Raw genomic sequence first — 15,748 nt, forward strand, 5'->3', positions numbered from 1 at the left:
CCTTTCAGACTTGTTTTCCCCTCTTAGCATTTCCTCCCTCTGAGCACCAAATGTTCTCAGGCTGCTCAGTCTTGTCTGCCTCAAGAAAATAAATCCAATACATTCATTAGCCATTCTTTTTTTTTCCAGCCACTATCTTTCAGCCGTAAGTGTTGAGCTGCTTGATACTTGTGTGATTTGGGAGAAATTCTTTAACATCTCAGATTCTGGGTGTCCTCATCTGTAAAATGGGAATGATGGCATCCACCCTCTAGCATTGTTGAGATGATTAAAGATAATTTAGGGGAAATGGCACCATGGAATCGGGGCACAGTGGGGTCTCAAAAAGGGGATGAGGAGATACCTCCTGTTTTTATTATTATTACTATTAATATCACAGTGTGATACTTGACACCAAAGGGATACAAAAAAGAAAAATCTAAAATAGGGCTTTCTCCCTGAAATGTAAAAGCTAGGTTGGGAGAAAAATCACACATAAGTAAAAAGCAGTATTTGAGTACTGAAAGAATGGTGAATTTTATGGAATTTTAGAGAAAAGAGCTAGAATCACCACATGCAAAATACTGACAGTTTGGGGTGTGGAAAAGAGGAAGCGGGCGGTGGCATTCCAGTGAGTGGTGCCCGCACTATGTACTCATCTACCCAACCCCATGTTCAATACCGTCACACTGGGAACTCAGAATCAGCACTGGTGAGATCATTTACACCATGGAAATTGGCAAACATTACAAATCAGGGCTTTTTTTTGGGGGGGGGGGGAAGCAGATTATTAAACATTTCTCACCACACCAAAGAAAACAATCATTCATTGTAAGGAATTTTTACTCAAACTGCCTCATGTAATTCCCACAGTCACTACCAAGGTACGCTGTATTATCCTCATTTCACAGATGAAGAATCAGGCCTCATGATGTCAAGGGATTGGCAAAGAATTCTGTTGCCTGTGTGTCCTTCACTAAAACCTATGCTGCTTACAAAAGTGAAGGGCATCTGGATTTCTTTTTCTCAGCATATCAAATATATATTCCCATGAACACAGAAAGCTAGTCCTTAAAAACATCAGAATTCAGGCAGGCCCCTCCTACCCTTTTTCCATTGTTTCCTCATTTTGCTCACCCACTCAGCTGACTTTCTTAACAATACAACGTACCTCATTTCTCACCATTCTTTCTTCACACACCCAAGTCAATCTTTTCTGTAGAGACACCCTTTCAAGCATTACCCATTGCACTGTTTTAAGAAATACACTTGTGCCTATGGGTTAGGAGAAGTTATGAATAATCTGTAAATCAATGCTCTCTCGTACACCTGTCCTCACGGAGATAGTCTACTCTATCCTGGGCTGAGCTGCGGACAGTGCAGTGAGTTAGGTAAGTCTGGGTTTAGGAGGAACCGAGACACCTCTTGGATTCAGAAGAGGTCCCTGACATTAGTTCAATAACGACTGCTATCAACAGCTACTGTCAGGCTTGGGTATGAGCCTGGGGTGGGAGAAAAGCCAGGAAACATCAACAGATTGAAGGTGCAGCCTGAGATCCCAGAAGACATCTGTACCAAGGGTGACTTTAAATGGCAATGGGTGCTTGTCATCTTGGTAATACATCATCACTCCTTTTCTGCCTGACCGGAGTTTGGCCATCTTACAAGACCCAGAGCCTTCCAAAGACAGAAAAACAAATGTGCAAAGGCAGCGAAGCACAAGAGAACATCCCCCATGCAGGGAATGGCAAGGCACACAATGAGCATGAAGAATAAAGGTATTAAAGTTGCAGTGGTCACCAACGAAGAAATGTTGAATCTGGGCAGGGCCAGAGGAAGACAAAGTACTACGAAGTTTATTGTTCAATCTAAAGGCCTTAGGCAGGCACCAGAGTATAAAAGCATCCACTTCATATTTACATCGTGGAAATGGTAGCCATGGGGACAATGGGTTGTTAAGGTGAGAACCTGGAGATAAAGAGACTAATTAGGAGGCAAGAAACTACTGTTATAGCAAAGATAACAGATAATTCAGGATAACACTGGGGAAAGAGAATAGACAGGGGTTGGCAGCTAACTTGGGAAGGTAAGGCAAGCAGTCAGGAATAATTCCCGGATTTTTATCTGATGGATATTTGTGCAGATTTAGGGTGGGTGGTAAAAAAAGAGTGTATTTTAGACATTTGTGTTCTAAGTGTCCATTGGCCACCCAAGTATAAGATCCAGCAAAAGAACTGACTATGTGAGTTTGGAGCTCAGAACAGAGACATATAAATAAAGGTAATTTTAGGTGCAGTCTAATTAGAAGTCTCATTAGAGGGGCGCCTGGGTGGCTCAGTCAGGTAAGCGTCCGACTCTTGGTTCCGGGTCAGGTCATGATCTCATAGTATTATGAATTCAAGCCCTGCATCAGGCTCTGTGCCACTTGCTGTGCACTTACTGTGCAAGTAGCACAGAGCCTGCTTGGGATTCTCTCTGTCCCTCTCTCTCTGATCCCTCCTCCCAACTTGTGCCATCTCTGTCTCTCTCAATATAAATAAATAAACTTTAAAAAATTTACATAAAAATAAATAAATAAAAGTAGATTTCTAGAGAGAATTTACTGGCCCAGGTAAGTGGAAAGTCCGGAGACAAGGCAGGTTTTAGGATTGACATATCCAATGGATCCACCATATCAACAAAACCAAAGTTCTCTCCCAGCCCTCCACTCTGCCACCTTTTTATAACCTTCATCCCAAAGCTGAAACCCATCACGGTCATACAATTTCTGGGTCTACTTACTTCTTTATTCCTCTACTTACTTGCAGAGAGTTCGGTTTACAAAAGAACAAAATTTGTCCTCAGTTTGCCTTCACTGGATCCATCACGCAACCAATCCCTAAAGCCACGAGATACCTGCATGGATTTACAAAGGCCTGCATGACCCAAATTAAAAAACACAGCAAAGGAGTTAGGATTACCCTGATCATCAGCATAGTCCAATCACAGCTGTCCCTGACGATGTAGTAATCCCACGCAAAGTACAAGGACACCACACACTGAGGAGGAGATGGGGTATATGTTAGTGACAACCACAACTGGAGGAAGAGCCCCGACCGCCTTTGGTGAATTAGTATCTGGTGTGCAGTGTACAGGCAGAGAGGTCTTTGTAAAGGGACATGCAAATCCCATCACGCCATTCCTTTTTTTTAATACATCGACATCTTCCCCTTGATGTCAGGATAAGAGAAAAGTTCTTAATTATGGACATCAAGGCCATTTTGGCCATGTACCCAGAGACCCTCCTTTTCTCTTCCATTTCCCCCAATCTCCTAAAAAGTTCAAACACACCTGGTGGCCTGTTTCCCTCCCTCCCATATCAACTGTCAGCTGAATCATCCTAGAAGGAAGCTCTCCTTGCCTTCTAAATCAGGTGTCTTGTCCTTTCTTCTCTTTGATTAGGCTTGTCACAGATGGAATTTTACATGTTTATGATTCTCAAGTGATTCCTTTCTTCCCCACTGAACAATAAGTTACATGAAGGCAAGAAGTGTCTTGTTTGCTTTCTGGCCTATCCCGAGTACCCAGCATGTTGCAAGACAGGGAGAAAGCACATGGTATAATCTTAATTAATTGTATGGCCGGGCCTTGAGCGCTTCAGATGTGCGCACAGGAAAATAACAAAAACACTAACAGAATTTCTCAGGTTATGAAACATTCTGTACTGTTCCTATGACTTTGAGAAGGATGACCTCATACGATAGAAATTCAAAATTTCACTCTACTATTAACTAAAGCAATTCAACCACAGGTACACCACCAAGATCAGCTTAGCGCACATTTTCCTCCACAAGTTAATTAATAGTTCATTTCACAAACACACAAGTATGGGGTAAGACTCAGGAGAAACATGCAGATCAGTACTCTTAACACCTTGAAACACTTTCCAGTCACACGATGAGACAGGAGTTAATGTACGAATCTCAGGCTCCATGGTTTCTATAGTAAAAATGCAGTGAAACAGTCAGACTTCATGTATGTTTTGTCCCCTGACAGAAATAATCTCTTATACGGTCATTGTAAAGGGAAATATTTGCCTCTTTATGCTCACTTTGATATGCACCCTAGTGATTTGATACATATTATATAATCATTGGCCTCAGGACAGAGGAGCAAACAACTGTTACCTCTACAGTAAAACAGCTTTCTGTGATCTGGTGATAGCAAGACAGAGAGCAGGGTTGGCATTCCATGTCAGTTACTTAGACCACAGTTGCAGTGCAACATTTTCTGAAAACTCACTGCAACTTCCCCATTGATGGAGAAGGGTACCATTAACATTTCAAGTCCTGCTTCGAGTAAAGTGATCAGAACTCCGCAGTCAGAACAATCAACAGCCCACCGCAGTTTACTGCTTTTGACTTTTCAGAGCACTTGCACACAGCCTGCATCGCCGCCCCCCATAACTGTGGAGGTGTGAGCAATTCAGGGGTTGTTGGTGCAAGTCCTCCAGGCAAGGCATTGGCACAGCTGGGAGGAGAACTCGTCATCTCTTCTCCCGATCTCTTTCCAAGTTGACTGTCACCCCTTTTCTTGTGCCACAAAAGAAATGTGACACCGTCAGAAGCTGGAACCCCAAATTTGAATGAAAGATACTCTCTGTAGAAAGTTATCTGTCATCTCACAAATCAATCATTAAGAATCCAATTTCCTAATCATCAAGACTTCCTCTGGGTTAAATATGCCCCAGAGGAAAATTCTATTATTGAAATTAGTAGTGACTCTGAAAAGCATTTTCACGTACATTTTCCCCACTTACTTATACGGAAACATAGAGATATCATTAAATCGAAAGTACATAGGAAGAGATGAACATATTACTTTGTAAGCCATACTGAAAATTCTCAAAGATAAGAAGACATACAAGTCAATTAACAATTAACCCGCCAATGAAGAAAAGTGTTACTGTAAATCATGGACAGCTTAGGCAAACTGCACACACACTGCAAGTTCCTAAAACCTCATCTTTCTCTTGACTGTGCGTGACAGAAGGGGCCAGAAGTAAACTGAGAGGGAAGCAGTGGAGACCAGTCCCCTTGTGGATGGAAAATCTATTCTAAAAGTTCACTTACATAGCCTTAAGCACATGAGTGTCTCCTGTGTGCGGTGGTACAGAATATAACACAGATTTAGCTGGATTGTAAAAAGGCAAACAGCATTTCTTCTACTTTATTCTAACCATTAGTTTATCAAAAGATGCAATGACACCATTAGTTCTGTCTACCCAATATCCATTCCGAACATCTTCTTCCCTCTTAACAGAACTGTGGGGGGAGGGGGGTGCTGTTGTGTTTGTTTTCAGTAGCCACCCCTCCTCCAAGTGGATCAGGGGAAGGTGACCTCATCTCCAATTCCAGACGCAGGGCCTGAGTACTGGTGCCAATCACAGGGACCAGTTTAAAATGGACATTGAGACACAAAGGCCTATCTGCCACTGGGTCCCTGGGAAAGGTCTACCTGCTCCAAGGAAAGCCGCAAATTAGTAGGAGATGGATTTTTACTTTTTCTCTGGGCATATTCCTGTTTGGACATGATGCACAGAACTGCTGGCTGAATGTCCCAGGATGAGGCCAGCCACCAAGGAGGAAAACATCAGGGATTTCAGGATACATTACATAGAGCAATTCATTTCCTTATGTTTAAGCCAATTTGAGTCAGGGTTTGTTGTTGTTGCTGTAGCTGAAAATATCCCCAAATTTACAGCAGATCCCCACCCCCTGCTGCCCCAGAAGAAGGCTTATGAGCTTAATGCTCATTAAGATTCTTCAACAATAAATACCAAGTCTGGATAAATTTGGACTTCACCTAGGGGCGCCTGGGTGGCGCAGTCGGTTGAGCGTCCGACTTCAGCCAGGTCACGACCTCGCGGTCCGTGAGTTCGAGCCCCGCGTCAGGCTCTGGGCTGATGGCTCGGAGCCTGGAGCCTGTTTCCGATTCTGTGTCTCCCTCTCTCTCTGCCCCTCCCCCGTTCATGCTCTGTCTCTCTCTGTCCCAAAAAAAATAAATAAACGTTGAAAAAAAAAAAAATTTGGACTTCACCTACGGAAGGGCCATCATCTCCCGGCCACTCACATTTGTCTGAGCCCCACAGAAGCATCATTTTCGGAAGTATACAAGTTATCTGCCCTAGAATTCCCCGTTTAAGTCTCCTCTAGATTTGCACATGTATCTTCTTTCTCATCTGTCCTATCCCCCACGGCCCACTCACAAACACCAGCCAGCACTGACCACAAGTAAAGGCAATGTCTGCAGAAAGTACTCAAGAGGACTTTGTCCTTGACTTACCAATATCGGTCCTACAAAAATGCTACACAGATGGCCTTAGCAATGCCAAGGTGGGGGCTGAGGGATGGGAAAGGATTGACTCTTCAGGCCCTAGGCCCATGGATGGGCCTTAGGGAGATCCAGAAACTCCCTGAAATTGTTACAAAATTTTACTCATGCCTTTAGCTATACGCACTTTTCTGGAAAGAGAGTCTATAGTTTGCACTGGATTTCCAAAACAGTCTCTGACTCTAAGAAAGTGAAAAACCTCAGCTCTAGATGAACTAGCACCCAGCAAAACACGCTGTCTGGATATGTAACACACTCTAACCATTACTGTAACAGAGGGGAGGGCAGAGAACACATTCCCCAGATTCTTATATTTCTTGTTTCAGAAAAACTATCTTTAAGTATTAATAATACTGAATTTTTACGATATTTTAGATTAAATAAATTTTTTTGGACCCTGCTAGACCCTCAAGAGTCATTCATGTGTCACTTCAATAGAAGGAAAAATCAGTCTCATTACTAAAAATATAGAACACGCCCTTTTTTAAGTTTGGGCCTCTCCAAATGAAGTATGACTCCTGAATTCAAATTTAGTTAAGGAGACAAAATACACACTGGAACAAATATCAAATATTAGCAAAAAGTTTTAAGTTAAGCTACAAATGGCAAATAAACATCAAGAGATCGCTTCTTGAAATACACTCAAAAAAAGAGACAGAACTCTCTAAGGCAAGTCTGATTTCAAATGCTGGAGAGTATAAAGGGAGTCACAAGGTGTGGCAAGAGAAAAGGTGAGACAAAGAAAGCCCAGGTAGAAAGGCAGAAGGCTTTAACTGGGGGTGCCTGTGTGGCTCCGTCTGTTAAGCATCAGACTCCAGCTCAAGTCATGATCTTGTCGTTCAGAAGTTCAAGCCCTGGGGCGCCTGGGTGGCGCAGTCGGTGAAGCGTCCGACTTCAGCCAGGTCACGATCTCGCGGTCCGTGAGTTCGAGCCCCGCGTCGGGCTCTGGGCTGATGGCTCGGAGCCTGGAGCCTGTTTCCGATTCTGTGTCTCCCTCTCTCTCTGCCCCTCCCCTGTTCATGCTCTGTGTCTCTCTGTCCCAAAAATAAATAAACGTTGAAAAAAAAAATTTTTTAAAAAAGAAGTTCAAGCCCTGCATCGGGCTCTGTGCTGACAGCACAGACCTAGGGCCTGCTTTGGATCCTGTGTGTGTGTCTCTCTCTCTCTGCCCCTCCCTGCTTGCATTGCACTCTGTCTCTCTCTCTCTCTCTCTCTCTCTCTCTCAAATAAATAAACATTCAAAAAATTATAAAATAAGATACACTGAAGAACCAAGGCTGGTTTTATTTCAGCAAAGTGTAATATAGTAAGTGATAGATAAAAAGAGATCTGGATCTTCTCCATCAGCAATGCTTACAAACATTTCACTCAAACTTATTCAATTCTACTACTGCAGCGTTTACCAATTTTTCTCTCCTTTCTTCTCCTACTACCACCTTTCATAATAAGGCCATGAAAACCAGTTTCCCTGACTTCAGATTTGCCTCACTCCAACCTATCATGAGCCTGTGACAACCATCACTTCTCCATACAAAAACCTTCAGTGGCTCCCTAATGCTTTGGGGCATAAAATTAAAATTCCTAGGGAGCGGGTGTGGCTCCGTCAGTGAAGTGTCCAACTCTAGATTTCAGCTCAGGCCATGATCTCACGGTTTGTGGGACTGGGCCCTGCATCAGGCTCTGTGCTATTAGCACAGAGCCTGCTTGGCATTCTCTCTCTCCCTCTCTCTCTGTCCCTACCCCACTCGCACACTCATGCTCTCTCTCAACATAAATAAACTTTAAAAACATAAATAAACAAATAATGAAATGACAATTCCTAGCCTGGAATTTAAGATGCCTGGTGATCTTTTTTTTACCTTTTTTTCTCTTGTTACCCTGAGCACATGGATGACTGAGAACAAAAGTTCTTAACACAGAATTTGCATAGAATTTCATAGTTCAACATTAAGGCTTTAATTATGTAGGCTGCATATATAGTACATCTAATTTGTATACTACTTAATATTAAGTAAATTATCTTCTCACAGCAAATATGAACTTTAATTTGGTCCTTGATGGGACATGGCTTATATTTTTACATAACCATGCGTCATTACCATAGGATGAGGAATTAGAATACATGCGGCGAGGGCCTTCTTGGAGAGGCCCTCTCAGGATACCCTAGATCAAACAATGTGCCCAGTTCCTACGCGCCCTGTAATTATGCTCTCTAACCCCTTACACTGCCCCCTTTTGTCACAATATTTGTCACTATTCGGTATCTGTGTTTACATACGTGCCCATAATAATGCATGTACATAAATATATACACACACTTTTGCGTCTTCATACACGTGTAGATATGTATATATTTGGTAGTTGGTATCTTTGTTTATTGACTTCCACTGGGTGCAAACTTCAGGACAGGGCACTGACTGGGCACCTGTGGCCCGGACCCTAGACCACTGCCTCAGTGACAATTTGTTGAATGAATAAGTAGATTTAATAAACATTACAACTTTGTCATAAAAAAAAAATCATGGAAAAAAATCATGAAATTTGACAAAATAGCAACAAATAAAAGGAATTTTTTTTAATGTCAATGGAAATACATTATTACAAGGTACAATATAATAAAGAAGAAAGTATTTTCCCCCCTAGTAAGGACTTTATACATTTTTAATATGTCATTATATGTTTTATTTTTCTAACACATTAAGCGGGGTATTTATTTTCAAAAAACAGACAAGGATGGGACAACAACTTAATGTGAAACATAAAAAAATCCATGAGATGAAATTCACAAATTGTTATCCCTTTAAAATAAAAAAACAGATTTGAAATACCATAATTTGACTACCTAATATATAGTTTTACTACTGGTTTATTCAAGGGATTGTATACACAACTTCCCATTTTCTTGAAAACAACAAAAAAAGTAGACCTGGCCAGAAGATATATACAATACCCTTCAAAAGCCCTTGTTAAAGCCACAAATAATTGCAAAACTTGTCCAAATCAAATGGATAATTTATTGTATGTATGATTTTGCAAAGTCTTTACAAATATCCATGGATGGCTTTGCAACCCATTTGAAAGGATTTACTATAAAACTGCACAGGCATAAACAAACAAAACTATTTTCAATATTTACACTCATAGCAAAAAAAATAAAAACTATGCAGTTCTATATTCAGTTGTGGTTGTGAAAAATCCTAAGTTCCTGGATTTTCATTGGCTATGGCCTAATATACAAAACAAACAAAGTTTTCCATTTAAATGTAACACGCACACATTCTCTCTTTTGGTATCAATATAGCAAGCATTTTTCAAAAATTCAGTAACAAGAGAGAAGAGCAAAGAAGTAAGTGTATAAATTTTATTTTATTTTTTAAATGTTATTTTTGACAGAGAGCAAGCAGGGGAGGGGTAGAGAGAGGGGGACAGAGGATCCAAATCAGGCTCCGCACCGACAGCAGCAAACCCGATGTGGGGCTCGAACTCACAAACCATGAGATCACGACCTGAGCCAAAACCAAGAGTTGGATGCTCAACCCGACTGAACCACCCAGGCGCCCCAAGTGTATAAAATTTAAAATATACCATGGCTGTCTGTGATATCAGAGTGTTCAGACCAAGAGGACTGAAACTGGTTTGTAAGTCTTTCTCACCAGTTTTTAGCCTCAAAAGAGCTTGAGAATTAGGCGATGGAGAAAAGAAAGGAATAACAGCCAGAAAAAATGCACAACCGGGCAACTGTGCAGGGATAAGAACTGAAATTTGCATGTCAACATGCCAGCACACTCCCACCCAACTTCAGCTGCAGCTCTGTCTCCAGCGAGCCTGCTGGGCGGGAGCAGGAACCCACTGATCCAGTGTCTCTAAGGCTCACAGTCCTGAATCTTCTAGGCGAGGACGGCAGGGATAAAGCAAAAGGCTGGTCAAATAGTTGTCACAAAGTAAGACAAAGCTAAAGTACCCATGGCTCCCCCCAGCTTTGGTATGCCTTGGGAATCTTTTACTGTTACTGCGCTTTGTTTTTTTTCCTTTTCTTTTTAATTCAGAAATGTAGCTTCGGTGTAAATAAGAGAAGTCAAAGGGAGAAAAGACTCCTCTTTACAAAACAAACTTTCCAAACACACCTGTCCCCTATTTTGAGGAGTCTGTGTTTCTGTACAGATAGTACATGCTGATTTCTAATCCTCCGATTTGCTCCACGATTTCCTGTAACTTAGAACCTCCGCGGTTGTTTCCCTGGAACTTAGAGTCTCTGTCGCTGTAGTTCGCAATATTTAGTAGCAGTACGCATCCTAAGGCAGGCACATTAAAGATGTCGGTCTGACAGCACCATACTTAGCCCAGGAATTTGCAAGTCACAAAAACCACCCAGCATGTTAGATGCAGGGGTACCCACTTTGAGAAATACTGGGGTGTCAGGTAGAGGCACAGTTCCCTTAATCCCAACTGATCTTCAGACCTACCCGCGTCAGTCACCTGGAACACCAGTTTAAAAAAAAAAAAAAACACATATTCCTGGGTGCCTCCCAGAGGCACTAAATCCGAATTTTCTAGATGGGCCCAAGAAATCTGTACTTTCACCAAGTCTCTCTCGTGTGCACCCCCCAAAGCTTCCCCCCAACACATTCTGATGGCAGGCGGTGAGCCGCAATCCCTACTTTCAGTTGAGAGTCACCTTGCCTACAAGTGCCCGCACACTGCAAATTCAAAAGGAGACCATAATGTTTAGAACCTCAAGTACAAGAGGAATATCAGGACGGATGCCACATCACCCTCGAAGAAGACACATAAACCCACAGAGCATCAGGAACTCCGCAGAAGCTAGTGTCTTTAATGATTAATATACCAATATCAAAGCTCATGAGGAGGGGCGATAAAAAATAGTTTAAATACAAAAAAAAATCCAACCAAACACACAAAGAACCTTTTGTGAGGGAAAATGATCTGCCATTTTCCACAAGGCAATCTGCATCCTGAACACAAATAAATACACCACACAAGAAGACATAATTTTTAAACAGACCCAGAAATACTCAAGGTTTCTTTCAGATCTCCCCCACAGGATTCAGCAACACTCCGTGATGAGAGCCTGTTCTTAAACAATCTGAAACCACTAACACCTAAGCACATGCGAAATATCAAAACAAAACACTTCCCCCACATCCCAATCCCGATGCGGTGATGAAAAGCAGCCGTCATCTGATTCAATCAGACCACATTCAAAGCAGGTGGTTCTGAACATTATTGAGCAAAGTTTGCCAGCTCCTTCCCCACACGCAGAAGCAATACCCCATACATGCCTGTGCTATTTAGTGGCACATGAAGAATCCGAAAGAACGGTTTCAAACCTTTTAGTGGGTAAAGTTTAATGCCTACATTTTTAGTCAAAAAAGCTTAAAGAACATCTGACTGAGAAAACGTGACTTAGAAGAGCAGCAAGCACAAGGAAATATCTGGAAATTAAAGTGCTTATATGTAGAAGACCTGTTGTGAAGGCTTCATAGTAAAGCTAGTCAAACTGGGATCTCTGTGGTTACCGTGATTCTCTTTGGGTAAATATGGATGCAGTCCCTTTTAACGCAGGTTCAAGATTATTATACGTGTGTGTGTGTGTGTGTGTGTGTGTGTGTGTGTGTGTGTGTGTTTAAACAAATTTGACTTCATCAAAAAACAAACATGGCCTACAGAGGCATGTATTTCTGAACTCTAATCTTTTTCTATTTATTAACTATACAGCAGGAGTAATATATTGAATCTTGCTGTATCTCAGTTTCTTCCTCTGTGAAATGGGGATAATATGTAGTGTTTGACAGGTTACAAGGTGATTGATGCCCTATACTTAGCAGAGTATCAGGCACATAGAAGTCAATGAAAGTTTTCCAAACATTAAGAACTGCTGAAATTAACCTTTCTCTGATAAAAAATAATTTAGGTACATTTTGATTTGGCATGAAGCAAAAAGTCTCTACATAAAGCATGGCAGCAACTTGTCATATGCTTTTGCCACTTTAGTAACCTTTTCAGAGCAGACAGCACTGCCAACATCCACTTTCCTCATAATGGCAGAGAAATGAAAATATCTGGACCCCGACATAAATCGGTACTACCACATTCTTCAGTCGAAAAAAATCCCGTTTGGACTGCACCAGTATTTTTTCAGTTGTTTTTTTAAATGTTTTTATTATTTATTTTTGAAAGACAGAGAGACAGAGTGCGAGCAGGGGAGGGACAGAGAGAGAGAGGGAGACACAGAATCCGAAGCAGGCTCCAGACTCTGAGCTGTCAGTGCAGAGTCAGACGCAGGGCTCGAACTCACGGACCGTGAGATCGTGCTCCGAGCCAAAGTCAGATGCTTAACCGACTGAGCCACCCAGGTGCCCCTGGACCACATCAGTATTTTGACGAACATCTTCAGTGTGACATTGACACGTCGACATCAAAAGGGAATGGCTGGGAATGCTTTTTAGTTGGGAAATTAGAAAAGATGTCTCAAAAGTATTCACGGAAAGGTGAAGAAAAGCAGGGAGGAAAAAAAGAAGTCTTTCAAAAGATGATTTTCCATTAAACTTCAGTTGATGATGAGGATAAAATTCCAGGCTATTAGTCTGCAGTGTTGGTTAATAGTTTTCCTTATTTTGAGAAAACAATGAAAACTAATGAGTTACATCCATCAGCTTTAAAAAATGAATTACTGTGCATAATTCGTAAGCCCTTACACCACAAGCCTGTATGCCGTCCTTCTTTTAGTCAAGGTTTCAAATTAAGGTTATTATTTATGAGAAAAAGTTGGAGAGACATTAAGAGCTGTAACAATTCCCCCAGACCATCAGTGAGGGAGAGCAGTTATATTCAGAATGAATGGAAGACATACTCCAGGCCAAATATTTAAACAGGGGTGCAAAGGATACACACGCAGCAATCCGCACGCACCTGTCACTGCAAAATTCAACACTCTCACAATCGAAAGGGCATTTGTGTTCACAAATCAAGTAATTATATCCCTAACTATCCATCTGCATATGCAATTACCCAGTCTGTTGCACAGAAAAGCAGATTTTGCAGGTGTTCCTTTACCATCTTTCCTTCAAAATCCAGTTGCCCTTTATGTCCCCAAATCTGGGCACATACCAGTCCTCTAATTGAGTCTTCGTGGCACTGTGGTGAAGATCAAGGACTATGTTTTCACATTCCGCGTTGACATACACAAGATTTTGTAATCTAATCAGGCTCCTGCTCCCTATTACCACTTAACTAATGATTTAATGGGCTCAGTTTACACCTTGATGTTAAAGGACATGCGGTGTGCTTCATAACGCCTTTGATGAATCTGTCCGTAGGTTTCTCTGACACGTTTTAGTTCTACATATGGACTTTAAAATCTCAGAGTTAAAACTCTCCTATGCCCAATAAAGTTAAAGAAACAGAATGTCAAAGGAAAAGACAAAGAAAATGACCACGTGTGTTTGAGGGCAAAAGGAATCTTTTCTCAATTTTGAAATCATGGAGTACAGAAAGTGGTTTCCTACATACTCTCAGCACTTGTTAAACATTTCTCCCGATTGGGGCAAACTGTACTGTGCAGTTGTATTATACGTGAGAAATCAATAACATCTCAGTGCTGAAGGCATCAGGGGACCGGTTTCCCCTACATGTCAGTCTGAGACCTGAGTTAATCTCAGACTCGGCTTCATAGGACCTGAGAGCTGAATAGGACATCAGATGACATCAAGTCCAATATTAATCATAGAAATAGAAACCAAGGTCCAAATAAATGCAGAGATATCCAATGTCTCAGAATATGTTTCAAGAATTGCCTCTAGGACCCTCATACATTTGATAACTTTCATGTATTTCTAACTTTCGCTTCTTCACTGTTTGAAGGTAGTTAATGCTCAGCTTCTTCTACGCAATCGTTTATATGCCCCTTTTAAATTTTCTTAGACTTCCCAGATGCATAGTTTCAACAACAAAAAGTCCAACTAAAATGGTAGTAGTAGTTTGCAGTTCTAGGAAAGAAGTTGGTGGGGGGTTAAATTTTGTACGTCCTTGCTTATAAAAGCTTCCTTTTTAAATTTATTTTATTTCTTTTGAGACAGAGAGAGAGAAAGCATGGGAGAGGGGCAGAGAGACAGGGAGAAAAAGAGAATCCCAAGCAGGCTCCATGCTGTCAGTACGGAGCCCGACACGGGGCTCGATCTCACGAATCCTGAGATCATGACCTGAGCCGAAATCAAGAGTCAGAGGCTTAACTGACTGAGCCACCCAGGCGCCCCTCTTATAAAAGCTTCTAAAATTATTTTTTTGTATGCTCTTTTTGACAAATATTACATACAACCTTTAAAACATGGTTGTTTAAGCAGGACCAGGCTTATTTTCTGCTTGGTATAAATTGAGCAATTGTGCTCTAATAAAAACAAAATGAGGGGCGCAGAGGGGGTAGGCAATGAGGCCAAGAGCTCAGGTCTCCCGACTTCTTACTTCACACCAAAGATGATACACTACTAGCCTCAAAACATACTTTGTTTGCCCTGCACGGGATTCCTGAAGATGTTGCCTGAATGTCGGCCGGGGCGTGCATGCCCTGGTTCCCTAGACCCACCTCTGCCTATTGTCTGCTTCCCCCATTTACATGACCTGCCAGGAGTCCAAAGTCAAGTGCATTTTCAAGGCCCTGCTCTAGACCCAGGGGTCACCAGGGTGACCAAACTGCTGTGACAGGAAGAGAAGGGTACACACACACATACGTGCACGTGCACTCCTCTCTCAGGAAACAGACAAAAGCCATGACAAGAAGCTAGAACAACTCCATTGACATAGCTGCCAATCTCTCTACGACACAGCTATCATTTGCTGTAAAAATATTGGAGTAGCTGACTTCATTATCTGTTCACGTTTTGCAAGCAGTATTTCAAGAGGACGCTATTAGCAAGGAGCTCGTCTATCCTAGGAAACTGTCCTAACAAAGTGAAAGGATCAGTGACCAGTGTTCAAAAAACGAGAGGCTAGCTACCACCACAATTTGCAAGGACTGAAAAACAAATTGGGGGCTGACTTAGCATTTCCCAAAATTGTCTTCGGCAAAATGTTCCACAGGCAAAGTAGTCTGTGAAAAAAGGAGCTCTCTGGTGGAAATAGTTTGGGAATCACCACAAAGTATATCACCCTCCTGGGGTAGTTTTACAATATACAATGCACAATGTACTCAAAATAAAATTTCTATTCACATGTCTTAACACAAGTTTTAAAAAAAAATACTTGTCTAAGTTATTATTTCAAAAAGCTCAACAGGAAAAGAGGAGTAATTGAAATTAGAAATTACCGTCTTGTGAATTATAAGAACTATATTAAAAAGCTAATCAATGGAATACAGTATGAACTTGAGTACTTACGCATCTCT

At 41.6% G+C, this 15,748-nt stretch overlaps 1 protein-coding gene across 24 annotated transcripts in view; it reads right to left on the reverse strand.

The window, feature by feature from the left end:
- The window catches only part of TCF4 (transcription factor 4), a 352,018-nt gene that overhangs the window by 244,764 nt on the left and 91,506 nt on the right, over nucleotides 1–15,748 (reverse strand). The window lies entirely within an intron of this gene.

The sequence above is a fragment of the Felis catus genome, chromosome D3 (genome assembly GCF_018350175.1).
Source record: "Felis catus isolate Fca126 chromosome D3, F.catus_Fca126_mat1.0, whole genome shotgun sequence".
Lineage (NCBI taxonomy): Eukaryota > Metazoa > Chordata > Mammalia > Carnivora > Felidae > Felis > Felis catus.